Below are 15,201 nucleotides of genomic sequence, written 5' to 3' on the forward strand. Positions count from 1 at the left end.
TGACTTCAAAAATATTTTTCTCGCTTCAAACAAAATTAACTCTAACAAAAATTTCTAAATCACAAGTTAAGAGATCTGTGCGCATATTGAGCTATCTGATATATTTTTATCTGGAGGGCCTTAAGGCTAAAATGTCGCCTGAATCTCACAAAAAATTCATTTTTTTCTAACTTTGGAGGTGTTTTTCTAAAAAAATATATGCCTGAAGAATTTCTAATTATTTTTAGCATACACCATGCAAAAAGGCGGAAAAAATATTGTGGTTGAAAAATTTGCGCAGTTTGTGAAAAAATTTCTGAAAACGCAACATTTCTTGCTTTTTTACTGAGCGAAATAAACGCGATAAATTCTAAAATGCATTCAGTTATCACATTATATGAAAGAAGGATGCCTCTATAAAACTCTAAAATAATATTTGTTATTACACCTAGTTTCAGACATGAATAAAAAAAAGTTTACCTCCAACCAACTAATGCGTCCTCGCGGAAAATTCAAAGAGCGCTCACGTGATCTAAATTTTTTTCCACCAAAATACTTTGGTGAAACCTTATTCACACAATATCCATCTAGCCCAATCTTTTTCAAGAAAATCAGCGATGGTCGCTTTTTGGGCTGGGACGTTTCGCATGGAATGACCCATGACTAACATGACTGATAGGTCATGACATCAATAATATCACATGCTCGTCAGTTACTTCGCGATTAACGATAACAAAATCACGTGTGGCGCCTACCCGCGTTGGATATGCGGGAATTACGAGAAACTCGTGAAAATTGCTTCCGAAACGCCAGTATGGTACGAGCACCGCGCAAGAGAGGGCGCCACCACCCCACAAGCGCTCGATTCCTCCTCACTTGCGCAAGAATAATGCAAGAATAACATAAGGGAAACACCGGCGCATCACTACTTCGCACTTCCCCAGATTTCACGTTAGTGGAGCTGCATTAGCGCTGGATTTGAACTACACAAGCACAAAATTTGAATCCAGCGCCTAAGGTAGCCCCAATCATGCTGATATCCTGCGCTTGTGTAGTTCAAACCAACGGTGAGTTAGCATAAGGGAAACACCGGCGCCTCACAGCTAACGCACTTCCCCAGGTTTCCCGTTAGTGGAGCTCAATTAGCGCCGGATTGGACCTGCACAAGCGCTGAACTTGAGCAGGATTGGAGCTACACTAAGCGCAGGATATGAGCAGGGTTTGAACTACAGAAGCGGAGGATTTGTTCTGTCCTCCTGATTAATGTTTCTCAGGATCTTGGCTCTATTTAGTCCCACACTGCCCCTCATAAAGCTGAGAATAGTGCTCTTAGAGTCGCTAAGGACAGTATGGGTAGTTGGGTTCATGCTGGCCAGTGTTATGGCCACTTCTTCGGCCTCTTTGATTGATGCGGCTCTAGTTAAGGCCACATTTACAATTAAAGATTCTGCGTCCACGGCACTCAGGGTGTATGTGTTGTGTCCCTGTTTGGCGGCATCGACGAAGACCGCGGTTTGGTCTTTCTTGTGCTTTTCGCGTAGTTTGTCTGGCCTGGCTTGTCTGATGGCGTCATGCCTGCCAACCAGTGTGTTTTTGGGTATTGGCTTGATTATTAGGTAATGTAAGATTGCGGGAGAGAGTGTTGCTCTGCCTCCCGTGGTGTATATGGGTTTAAAGTTCAGTCTACTCAGGATGTGCAGTCCCGTCATCGTGCCTGATAGCCGTGTTGTTTGTGCTGTTTTGTGTGCTTTAATCAGCTCCTCTAGGGTGTTGTGCACTCCAAGTTGGAGAAGCTTCTCGGTGCTGGTATAAACAGGCAAACCCAGGGCCCATTTGTACTCTTGTCGAATTATAACTTCTATTTTATCTTTGGCTGATTTCCTTAGATAATAATAAGGGAAGGAGTAGACCTCGCGGCTGATTAAGAATGCCTGCATCAACAACCTAATTTTGATACGTGCAAAGGATAAGAACGTAGTGCAAGACCTTTAGAAATATTTATGCAGCTCTTTAGAGCAGAAACATCAACTTAAATTAATAAAGCACGTGTCATGCCAGTTTCGGCGCGTATTTGCTGCCTTCATACCGGCAAAACCGGGGAGACGTCGCTAAAAGTCGTCGCTCGCGTGCGGTACGACTTGTAGGCGACAAGCGAACGCGACAGACGTCTCCATCGCGTGGTTTGTCGCTGTCGCGCGCAAGATCGCTTGCATGCGGTTTATACTTTAAAAGTATTATCACTGTTCTCCGTCTGCTAAACGAAGCACTGTAAATTATCAGAAGTGAAACGTCCCAAGTTTTCGAAACAATGCAGAAACAAAACAGATAATACAAGTTTTGTTTTTGGTTTTGCGTTGAAAATCCACATGACAACGCGTGAGTTTTGCCTGAATTTTCTCATGAAGTGTTTTTGACAGTGTAGTTATGGGGGTAACATTTCTACCATTTATCCTACAAGCAGCGATGCTTTTATTGCAACGGACCCTTTCAATTTCTTTATGGCCCTCAACTCATCCAACAGCTTTTATTTCCCACTATGTCTTACCTGTTCTTGGCAACCATTTATTTAAAGTTTTTTGTAAGGCTCCATTCTACGCTAAGGTAAAGCTTTATTGAAGCAGGGATGGCTCATCGGCCTTTTAAGGGCAATGGAGTTGGGGAATTGGGAGATGAGGACAGGGCCAGCCACAGAGGAATTCTATAAAGCAGCCAATCATTCTTGGAAAGCTTGTTCGCAACGAGACTAAAGATGTAGAGAGAGTGCATATTTTAATGAAAATGAGTTTTGTTTAAAGCTAATGCTTTGTCCCTGAATCACATGCTTGGTAACTAAATTTGGCGACATAAATATCCGTTCTGTAAATATTTGCGCCAACGATTCACTATTCGTTATCCGATACTTAGCATTCGTATTTGATCCGTATTCTAAAAACTTGATTTTCACCCACCTCTACTTTAAAGGTTTCTTTTTGCAGAACGCGCATATAATAAGGTATGGCAATCTGTCAAATTTTCAGGTGCTTGATATTTTAGTTATTTTAGTGTTTGCAATTTTGACAAAGTCATTCTATCTGAGATCGAAAACGGAAATAGTAACGGAGCTACATGTAATCTTTCAAGTAAACACACAGAACTCATAGTGACGCGCAACTGGCCTTTGTTCATAAGCAGCGGCACCGCGACTCGTTGTCTCGTGTGCTCGTATCTTTTATTCATGTACCCCCAGAGGGCATTACATAGGGGGGTTACAATGAATGAGGTACAAAATACACAAAGTACAAAACTAAACAGAGAAAATGTGAATTAGAAAACGAGAATCAGTAAACATGAATTATCTAAAAAAATTACCTATTACAGAGTATATACAGTGAGTGAAAAAAAAACAGTGTAGTAATCACAAGGTTCAAGATTCCTAAAACACTTCCAACACTTATCATAATGGGCGGTATCACATGTATCTGATAAAACAGCCCAAAATAGGGCAATGATTTTTAGTATGCATCACCGAACCTAAAAGGAATTACAGTATAAATCACAACATTAGGAAATCTAAATGGAACGTAAAAGCAAGGAGTAATAGGATGAAATTTATTTTTCATCTTTCCAGTTTTCTTTCCATATTTTCTTTCCCTCTCCCCCTTTTTGAGAGATTAGGGGGCAAGGATTACTGATAGCCATTAGGTCAGATTTTTAGGAACAACTTTAAACTATTTAACTCTGCATGCGATGTCAGCAGGAAGCAGACTCCATTGACGGATTGCAAGGAGGACAGGTGAGTGGAAAAACAGATTAGTGCGGTTGAAGATAGGGTTGATTTTAGGTTGGTGATCAAGTTGCGAAGACACATGGTGCGCTGGCCTGATATTTAGAGCAATGTGGGATGACTCGTTGTGGCAATGTTTATGAAAGAATGACAGTAGTGTCAGTAGCCTGAGTTTTTCGAGAGGAGCCAGATTAATTGAAGATTTGATTTCCGTAACGCTTGATGTACGTGAGTAGTTTCTTGTGATGAAGCGAGCAGCCTTACTTTGCAGAGACTCCAGTTTGTGTTTGAGGCAGGCCTGATGTGGATTCGAAATTAAGGAGGCGCATTCGATTTCAGAGCGCATAAGGTGGTGTAAGCAAGAAGCTTGGTCCCCGAGTTAGCCGCGTGCAAATTGCGCCTTATAAAGCTAAGTGATCTAGATGGTTTACTAACAATCGCGTCTGTATGAGGGTTCCATGACATATCGGAGGACAAATGAACACCCAGATATTTTATTGTGGGTACAGAGGCTATGGCCACGTTGTTTAATATGTAATCACATGACACATGTTTAGCTGTAGACCCGAATCTGATAGCTTTTGTTTTATTGATGTTAATAGCTATTTGCCACTTATTGTACCATTTACTGAGATTGTCTAGGTCAGACTGAAGGTAATAGGTGTCCTCAGAGTTAATTATTTCCCATCAATTGATGAGTCATGGTGGAGGACAGCAAAAGACTTCGTAGTATTTGGTAAATATAAGCGAAAGCTTAGAAACAGTCCCGGAAAGCCTGTAAGAATTCCGACAATTTTGACCGCTTAGACAGTCCATCGTATATGATGGTGCGTCAAAGGTGCCGCAATGCAGCGACGTGTAGGAAGAGACCAAAAAGTTGGCAAACAAGTGCAGTATAATTGAAAGTTTAAATAAACAACGTCCACCAAAAAGAAAGTGAGAGAAGCAGAGACAGTAAACTGGACGCAAAGGGTAAAAAAATGCAGTGATACTAATCCGTAAACAAAGTAATGAAAAGCGAAAGCTTTATAATACAAAGGGCAGTCAGTGCCTTGCTATTCGAGGCCCGCGCTGGCTGCTTGAACACAGATAATATACCGGAACATCTATCCGCAATAGGATGAGGCATGTGCCAAAAGCTGCAAAATAGCTGAAAACGACTCAGCGCATTATGTTGGAATGTCAAGATATTCACAACAAAATCACACAAACGCAGTGATGGCAAATTTTTTTTGGATATTCTATTGACACGCACACGTTCCTTATCTCTTCCAGGTGACTGTTTTTCACCAGATAATTATTATTAGAATAGGAAACGCAGTTTTGTGACTTTCTTGTTCTTTACGGTCAGGGCAACGTGACTGCATACTGCTACAGATAGCTGATACAATATCGGCTGCAAGGCAGCGTATTGGCAGCGTAAAGAAGAGGCGTCGTCGAGTCGAAGATCCCGAGTTTCGAGAAAGAGAACGCGAGAGAGTGCGTTTGAGTATCCAGCGTCGTCGGGATAGCGACCCTGGCTGTAGCTTGGTCGATCACAAGCTCCGCTGTTTGCTCCAGCGTTGCACCAGTAGTGCAAGCTGCGCAAATTTTTTTTCGGGCCAAACTTTCAGTTACCACATCATTGGTCAATATACAGGGTGTCCCAACTATGATGCACTAAGATATAAAAATATGCAAATGACACGTAGCTGGACAGAACCAAGGTAATGTTGTTTGCAGTCGCTTCTAAATAATCAGATGATTTTTATTGCGATAGCAATTATATGGACACTCCAAACCAGATTTCTGCCGTCGGCGTCGCCGTCGCCGTCGCCGTGAGGTTTCGTATGACGTCAACGGCGATGAAATCGTCGCCGCGCTCCGGACGCTGTATGTGCGAGTGAAAGGGCGCGAGGGACGCGCGCTTTCACGGGGAGCGAACGCACGTCGGAGAGCAAACGCGCGTTCTGCGCCGGGCTCCCTGAAGGCCAGCAGAATTAAGCGTCTCTTTCCTCCTTTCCATATATAGAGAGCAAACGCAACTTTCTCCATCGCGCGAATGGCTGTGGGGGGACGGGAGGGAGGGAGGGGAGGCAATGTTTAGCTGCGGCACCAAATACGCATTTATATAAAAACTCCGCGCGCGTTCGGTGCGAATGCGGGCAAAACCCCGACGGGGTCGACAACAGTTCTGCGCGTTACTGGTGCTGCTGCATGTCCAAGTTTATACAGCTGATAAAACTACTATCCTTACTCCGTATAGCTCTAATAATTTGCTATCGCAATTGGTGCTTCGCCTTTCGGGTGAAACTGTGACAACTTTTATTGCGATAGCAATTATATGGACACTCAAAAGCAGATTTCTGCCGTCGGCGTCGCCGTCGCCGTCGGCGTCGCCGTCGCCGTCGCCGTCGCCGTCGCCGTGAGGTTCCGTATGACGTCAATGGAGATGAAATCGTGGCCGCGCGCCGCCGAACGCTGTAGGTGCGAGTGAAAGGGCGCGAGGGACGCGCTCTTTCACGGGGAGTGAACGCACGGCGGAGAACAAACGCGCGTTCTGCGCCGTGCTTCCTTAAGGGCTGCAGAAGTAGGCGTCTCTTTCCTCCTTTACAATCACCATATATGTAGAGCAAACGCGCCTTCTTCCGATGCGCGAGAGGCCGTGGGGGAGGGGGGGAAGGGGGAGGGAAGGGAGGCGACGTTTAGCTGCGGCACCGAGTGCCTATTTATATCAGAGGCTCCGGCAACAGTCACCAACGCCGCACGCATTTTGAGCGAACGCGGGCAAAATGCCGACGGCGTCGACAACAGTTCGGCGCGTTGCCGGTGCTGCTGCATGTCCAAGTTTATACAGCTGATAAAGCTAATATCATTACTCCGTATATCTCTCTACAAATTTGCTATCGCAATTGATGCTTCACCTTTCAGGTGAAACTGCGACAACTTTTTAACAGCGAAGCTGTTCTTGTGGACCCTTCGCCATCTGTCCGGCGCCAGGCAGGTCACGTGACCAACAGACGAAGAGAAGCGTGCTGAGGGAGGAAAAGACCAATGACAGGGCGTGCGCTCGGAGGAGGAGCGACCAATGAGACACCGCGCAAGGCGCCAGGAGGAGAGGCAATAAGAGAAGGCGTTTCTGTGCGGCGCGCCCTTTCGGATAACGCACAACGCGTAGAGCTGCTGCTGAAACCGTCCGCGTTTCACCGGCTTCGCGCTGAACACGCGCGCTATCTGTGACTGCAGCCGATGCCTCTGGTGGCGTCTCGGCAGGTTTCGACATGAGAACTGGACAGTGGACACTCGTCGCGTAGCTTCGGATGTCGCTGCCTCTTCTCGCCTCGCAACGTTTCAGTATAATATAACTTCCTGTTGTGGATCTGTGTTTACTTGTGTTTACACAATTGCATCACGTGCAAGACATGCGCATGTAACACTCGGTGTAACCAACACAGCTTCGCTGTTCGACCATGTTCACGGAGTAAGGGGATCTGATTTTTTTCACTCCGCCTAATCACATAATTAGTCTTAATTATAAACCAACTTCTGAAATATTATAACTACATGAAACGTGTAAATGTAAATTGTAGAGCAACATGAAATAGAAAGACACCGCCCAAGCACACCGTAAAGATGGTTAACCAGTGAAGCTGAAACGTGCGGCGCCGGTGTTTAGCAGTGGCTTAAATCTCGACGCTGCATCGAAGCGTTTCTTAATTATTGGTTACATGTTTGTGTTTCTAGTGGAACGCAAGCGCCAGTGGCGGGCGGGTGCTACCAACCACGACGCCGAGCTAACTCGAGATATCGAATGCATGCGACAACGGCGAGCCGAGGAAGCGGCGTGGCGGGCAGAACAGCGTCAACGTGGCAATGGCGGGAACGCGTTCGCTAACGACGTCACTAACGCTGCTGCCAATGGCGCGCGCGCGCTTGGGTGCGGCGTAGAGAACGACGTAACTGACAGCGCAGCCAATGGAGACGTTTAGCGATACATAGGACGAACGATTTTTCGGTTCGGCTAGCCATATACAGCTTTCGCTGTAAAACTCCCGATACAGATTTCTGTTGCTCAATAGAGGCTACATAAGTGTTTTTGCGAGCGTGAAGGACGACCGCGAATGCATGCAAAGTGCCCCGAGCGGCTAGTCGCGCGGAAATTTTCAGGGAATCATGTGCACCTGGAATGGGCAGAATAGCATGCCTCCGTTCAAGCCTAAGTTACCACTCGTCAATCCAGGACCGTCGTAATTCTTCCTGCATACATCGTTCTCAATGTTTACGTCTTTGGAGGGGTTGCGTGTGACTGGTGCACCGGAAACGCGGACGAATTGGCCCCTTTCAATGTGTCAACAATATGCCGGACCGTCATATATTGGATAAGTTATAAATTGGCCTACTTTCAGAGGCACAAGCGAGAGTTCTTCAGCAGTACACACCAACAAATAATAATGACGCAAATCATCAGCATTGTCGCTGCAAAATTAGTTTCGTCGTGTGACTGCATTTAAGGGACAAGTGAAGGGGTACATGGCATAGTAGCTGCTTTGCACAGTCATTGATTCAGGGCAGCCGTGTCTGATTATTTTACTATAGAGTATACAGGGGAAAGTATAGCGCACGTTTCCGGAAATAGCATACCAGAGGACAAAGCATTCTTCAAAACTACCGGCTTAAGGTATCGTTATCCCTGGCTGTTATCGTGTAAATTCCTTAGCGATTTCGATGTCTAATGCTGGCGCTGGTGTTCCCCTGTAGCCGCCAAACGAATCTAGCTTGCTTTGGTGGAAGTTTATAAACGATTAAACAAAGGACAAACAAATCATGCGCAGTACCCCCCATGGATTAGAATACTGGTTCCACCGATTAATTTTCTCCACACTGCTCAGGGAGAGAATTTCACGTTATACCAGGGCAGTTTACCGAGCGAAACATGAAATCATAGTGTCAGGAAACATGAAATCTTTTTTTTTTCGTTGTCCAAATCAAAACCTGAAACGTACACAACGGCACACTCAGCAAAGCCATCCTCTGCTTTTCCCCTCCAGTCACAGTTGGCGCAAGGTAACCTTACAGGGAGGAGAGCGACGCGCATTGAGAAAGCACGCACTTCAATGGGGGTGCCATGCAGGCAATAATAACGCTTATCTCAAACATTCTCACTTGACAACTTTAATTTGAATATAAAATCAACCCTCTGATATGTGGTCATACTGCCTCCCCAATGCTGCCGTAGGGCACCCCATGACTTCTCAGAAGACTAGCTAGGAAAACCTGTGTTGCACAAAAGATTGCGGCTTCCGCAATGAGTAAATTGAATTCACCTAAAATATTCTGTGGTCATTTGACTGCACTAAGCATGCTATGAGCTAAGAATCAGGCTCTGTAGCAAACAATAACGTCCTTCTCAAGCATACTATACGTAGTAAAGATGAGACGAGGTTCTCTCGATTATGATTATCATGGTAATGATACAGGAGAGCGGAAGTGAGATAGGCTTAACGATTGAAGTCAATTCCCAAAATGCACTTTCTGAAGAAGAAGAACGTACACTTTATTTTCGAATCAATCAGGTTCGAGTCGGGCGTCAGCTCAAAGCACTTCGTGAAGTTATGGCAGTGTAAATTAAACAAGGCACCAAGAAATAAAAGCTGGGCGCTACTGGTGGCATGGCATAAAAGGAGCTCAGTTTAGATATTTCTACAGCAATACAGTTCGTAAGGTTTAATCTAGCCGACGCGTGTTGTTTGGTACGTTAGTTGTCGACGGGCGCCGCTTCGGTTTTTCATCATTTTGTGCCGTATAGAACAATACCACACAGAAACAGCGATTCTTGGCACCTGCTTGCCAGTAGCATGTACCTTTGCCATGGACAGTGTACCTGTCGCCTTCAGATGACGGATGAAAATGAAGAATTACGGCACCCACTCGCCACAAAGACGAACGGAGACAGTGTGTACGTGGACGCGCGGTGAGCCGCACCGCGGTGTATGGATTTGGGGATTGCGGCTCACCTTTTCTTTTTTTGGTGTTGTTTTGAGATTGTATTACGTCTATTATGTGAAACATATTCATATATTATGCTACTTGCTTCTGTTTTTGTGGTAGTTATTGATCACATTGTATTAGTGTCACCACTGCTGAGGTGCAAGGTTGGCGAGGCCTGTCAAGCGGTCGTGAAGTCTGCGTTTTTTTTTCTGCTCAACTCCAGCTGTTGTACATGCCTTGTACAAGAAGCTGAAATAAAGAATTCATTCATCTAGGTCGTGTTTCAGCGATTCTTGACGTGTTCCATCGGGCCGGCCTCCAGTTGAACTCATCAAATTGTCACTTCGCTTGCCGCCAAATCACCATCCTTGGACCTCGTGGACGCACGAGGAGTGCGACCTGATCCGGCCAAATTCACGCCGTGATGGGCTTTCCTGTCCCGAAGTCTACAAAGAACGTTCGTAGTTTCGTAAGGCTGTGCTCCTATTTCCGGCGTTTTGTGAAGGATTTTGCGACCATTGCACGTCCCGTCACAGACCTCTTGAAGAAAGAACCGGCTCCGTGCGCAAAAAGCTGGTGATGACCGGCACTTCTTCGTTACAGCAGGAAGGATTACGACGGTCCCGGATTCTTGCCTGATGACTTCGGCTTGAACGGGGGCATGCTGCTCTGCACACTTCAGGTGAACACGATTCCACTGTACCTGACTATGAATACACAAAATGCCGCGGTGTCGCAATTCGTCGTCCGATATTATTAAATAAACTTCAGCAGATTAAGCGCAAACGCTGCAGTCTATGTGAATGAAAATAAAGATTATATCACGTCTGTAGTGCGGCAAAGACGACGGCAATAAGGATACATATCGGCATTTAAAGGAATCATGGCGAAAAACAAGAAGTGACTAGCGCGCAGTATTAAACAGTCTGTCCTTGTATACTGTTCCTGCTAAGTAGTGCGTTTGTCCCTCGAGTTTTCAACGCCGCGACCCTGGCGGAGGTGCTGGGTACTGTGACCTGAAACTCGGGACTCCAACTAGGACCCGTACTCGTAGTCCAGGTAATGAAAATCTCGTCATTACTCCAGTGCACCGATTCAGCCACCGCATGTTAGGCCTGAGCCCCAAATTCACCACCGTTCCAGCTCCGACCAGCATGGAAATTCCTACATCAGCAAATCTCCCTCTCTCACAGATAGCGACAAGCCTTCCCCGGGTGACTTTTCAGCACCCTGGAGTCCTGGACATTTTTTTTTGCGAAGATGCATTAGGAGATGTTGAGGACTGACTTGATGAGTAGGAAAGGGTTGCTAAGGTCAACGACTCGAGCAGAGAACAAAAACTTGTGCGCGCTTATTTTGCACTCGAAGACAGTGATCGCACGTGGTTCCAGAACGGGGAAGCGTTCTTCCAAACGTGGACCGACTTCTGACACCAGCGCCAGGATACATTGTCCAGTTACGACCCTCGGGATTACGCTCAACAGCTTGTCGACGCGCGCTTTCAGAAACCCAAGGAAAGCGTCGCCATGTAGGAGGATGATATGGCTCGTTTATTTCGCCGAGCTGACCCCGATATGCCCGAGACTAAGAGAGTGCGCCATTTCATGCGAGAATTAAAGAACAATTGTTTGCAGGCCTGGTACCGAACTGACCTACCATGATATACGAATTCGTTAAGGAGGCCACTATAGTCTAACGGGCACTTCAGCAAGCCACTATAGTCTAACGGGCACTTCAGCAGCGATTACGGCACTTATACCGCCTGTCCAATAAACACCGATAAGCGCCGTCGCTCAGAATGCCTCCACTAGCGAAAGCTCTCTGCGAGAGCTAATTCACAGAATACTTATTTGAAGTCAAGGGTTTTACGTGCCAAAACCACAATTTGGTTATGAGGCACGCCGTAATGGGGGACTCCGGAACAATTTTGACCACCAGGGGACCTTTAATGTGTCCCCAATGCTGGGTACACGGGCGTTTTTGCATTTCGCCCCCATCGAAATGCGGCCGCCACGGCCGGAATTTGATCCCACCACTTCGTGCTTAGCAGCGCAACAACATAGCTGCTAAGCAACCGCGAACCCTGGTTGATCCTTCTCCAGAGCGAGGAGTCGCTTATGTTGCTGAAGTCGTGCGCGATGCCCCGAAACACGCCCGCTGAGCTATGCCGATATAGGTCATCGTCCTGTATCTCCACCGCCGAAAACGCTGTTCCATCCGCAACATGTTATCACCCCTTGTGGCAGCAGGAGCCTGGGAGACGACCACCAGCTCGCCGAACTGACATGTGACACACTGCCGACCGTCGACCGCTGTGCTTCTGCTGCGGGAAACCGGGCCATATTGCCCGTTACTGCCCTCATCGAGAAGTCATGTTTAGAGGCTTTCCACGTCCAGCTTACCGTCGTGCGTAGGACTAGAATTGCTTGTCGACCAACCAAGCCGCTTCGCCACGTCGTCGCTGGCAGTCTGCGTCACATCTACGTTACTCTTCCCTCAACCGCCAAAGTGTCCCTGACGTCGTCAGGGAGCGTTACTCCAGTCCTCGCTGGCAAAATAACGGCCGCGACTAAAGTCCCTAGTTAATTTTTTCTGCGTCGAGCAGAACATCTAGGGGCTTTAGCCGCGACCTGTGGGGGAAGGTTGCCAACGGGATAGATGCCGAAAAGACCTCCCAACCACCGGGAAAAAACGATACAGCGACGACAAGTAATGTCGACGAAGGTATTCGCGCCGACTTGAACCTTTTTATTGACAGGCATCCCGTGACAACAATTGTGGACACCGGTGCCGATTTCTCAACTATGCACCAAGAGCGGGTTGACCAACTTATAGAGGTAAAAACATCATGGACAGAACCATACATCAGAAGTGCCAGGGGTCAGCTAATGACGCCAACTGGCAAATGTACCACCAGACCCCGTATCGGTGATTCGAGCTTTGTTGCCACGTTCGTTATTTTTCCTGAGTGCCGCAATCTTTCCTGATTCTTGAGTGCAGCATAATCCTGACATTATGGCGCAGTTATAAACATCCCGGAACGTTTGACCACATTTTTCGCGAGCCCAGATGCAGACGGCAACAATCATGGACCGCGTGAGCGTTTACGACGACAAAGTGACGATACCGCCGCGAACCTGCTGCCTTGCAACTGTCTCTAGCGAGAGCTAGGCCTTACCACGATGATACGATAGCGCAACATATCAGCGTACTATTGATCGCACAAGGCATTTCGATTGTAAAGGGCATTCTGGCATTAAATCATGGGTATGCAGAAGAGCTCCTTCGAACTTAAGCAACAAACGCCGCCAGATCCCGACGGGCACTGCAATTGCGTATTTTGATGACACCGCACAAGTAAAGGATGGTTTTGCTGAAAAGCATCATGGAAATGGTTGAAACGACCATTCCGGCCCCGGCTACATTGTCTTTCGACGTGAGCACCACCGAGCTGCCCACTGAGAGGCAGCGCTTACTGGAACTGACACAGCAGTTTGAGGATGGCTTTTCGTCTATGACTAACGTTAAGCAAACACCACTAACCAAGCATCGGATAATTACGGAAGATGCCCCGAGACCAATTCGACAGAACCCCTACCGTGTGGCCCCCAAGGAACGTGGAGAAATACAACAGGAGGTGAAGACAATGCTCGAGGATGGTGGGATACAGCCTTGGAAGAGCCCATGCGCGTTCCCTGTGGTGTTCGTCAAGAAAAAGAGGCCACCTTGGGCTTTTTTACTGACTACCGCAAGCTAAATTAGGTAACAAAGAAAGACGTCTACCCATTACCACACATAGACGATTTACTACACAGGTTGCGCCAGGCACGTGATTTTTGCCCCAATAGCCTACGCAATGGGTATTTTCAGATAGAAGTCGATGATAGAGATGGCGAGAAAACCTCCTTCGTGGCGCCCGACGGTATTTACGAAATTAATGTGCTCCCTTTCGTTTATCGTCTAAAGCGCCAGCTGCTTTTCAGCGTCTAATTTACACCGTACTTTCAGGTCTAAAGTGGCAAACGTGATTTGTGTTCCTATAGACGACGTGATCGTGTTTCCAGCTACATTTTAAGAGCACCTAAACCGGCTACTGGCTGTTATTCAAGCCATACGCTCGGCTGGCCTCACGGTAAAACCAGAAACACGTAATTTGGATATAACGAACTCTAATTCGCAGGCCATGTCGTCAGTAACAAACGTGTCCGGCCTGATCCAGGCAAAATTGACGCTGTCATAAAGTTCCCCGCACCCTCTAACAATAAGGCAGTGAGACGATTCTTGGGCCTATACGCCTATTACCAGTGGTATATTGCAAATGTTTTATGTATTCCCTCAACGTTCACACAAATAACTGGCGAGGATGCTGCTTTTGTGTGGGGTGACAGAGAACAAATTACATTAGCCGAGTTACGTCAACGTCTGTTAATACCCCCAGTTCTTGCACACATTGACGAGGACTCTCGCCAGCAGAACTGTCTCGCGCACTGAGGAAAACTACTTCACCACGGAGAAGGAACGCCACGCCCTAGTGTGGGTTGTTATCTAATTTCGCCCTTATTAGTACGGTCGCCCGGCTATGTCAGTGAGCATCAGTGATCACCGTCGTCGGTGACCACCATTCTCTATGTTGGCTGACTAACTTGAAATACACATTTGCCGATTAGCGTGCTCGAGCCTCAGGCTTCAGGAGTTTGACATGACCGTCGTATATAAGTCAGGCACGTATACAATCTAGAGAAATCAGATGGGATGCGCACGTGCACTAGCGCGAGTACCACTCACGACAACAGGCGCCTAACCGGAAGATGGCACATTGATACAGTTGGGCACGCGCTCCCGTGGGTCGTATACTTTTGTTCACGAGTGCACGTTGGGCTCTAAGGTTTTATTGACAACGTATTTAACGCCTAGAGTCTCATCTAAACGCCTCTTTTGTTAGAATGTCGAGACCTTAGCCGTGCTAGCAGCGATTGCCATCGAAGTGCGCTACGGCACGCATAGATTCCCTTTTGTTTGTGCAGGATTTGAATTAGCAAATTCGATAAGTATAAGGTATGCGTGAATGATGCACAGCTCTGTAGGTATTCTAATCGCTGCAGCGTGAAAGCAGTGTGAAGGTTCACGGAATGTGGTGGAGGAAGAGGTTTCTCCATATGAATCCACCGTATTTTAAGAAGATAAGCAGGATTCTACGCGTGGGCATCCGACGCAGCTTTAGACAATACTAATAACGCAATTTATAACAACATAATATTAGGTTTGCTGGGTTCTTGCATACCCTTTAGACATACCGCTCTTGCATTGTGTTCACTGCCCTGTCTTGTTTGATAAATCTGTAAGTGATGACCGCGTATGTCTTCTTTAAAATATTGTTTTTTCTTACAGCTAGTATAACATTTTCATATATTAGCTATACAGATGTGTGTTGTGTGTTACTTGCCTTTTCAGTCGCTTTTACCTTTTCATAGGTATCAAATAATTGCCACTAC

This window comes from Dermacentor silvarum, chromosome 9, assembly GCF_013339745.2.
Source record: "Dermacentor silvarum isolate Dsil-2018 chromosome 9, BIME_Dsil_1.4, whole genome shotgun sequence".
Lineage (NCBI taxonomy): Eukaryota > Metazoa > Arthropoda > Arachnida > Ixodida > Ixodidae > Dermacentor > Dermacentor silvarum.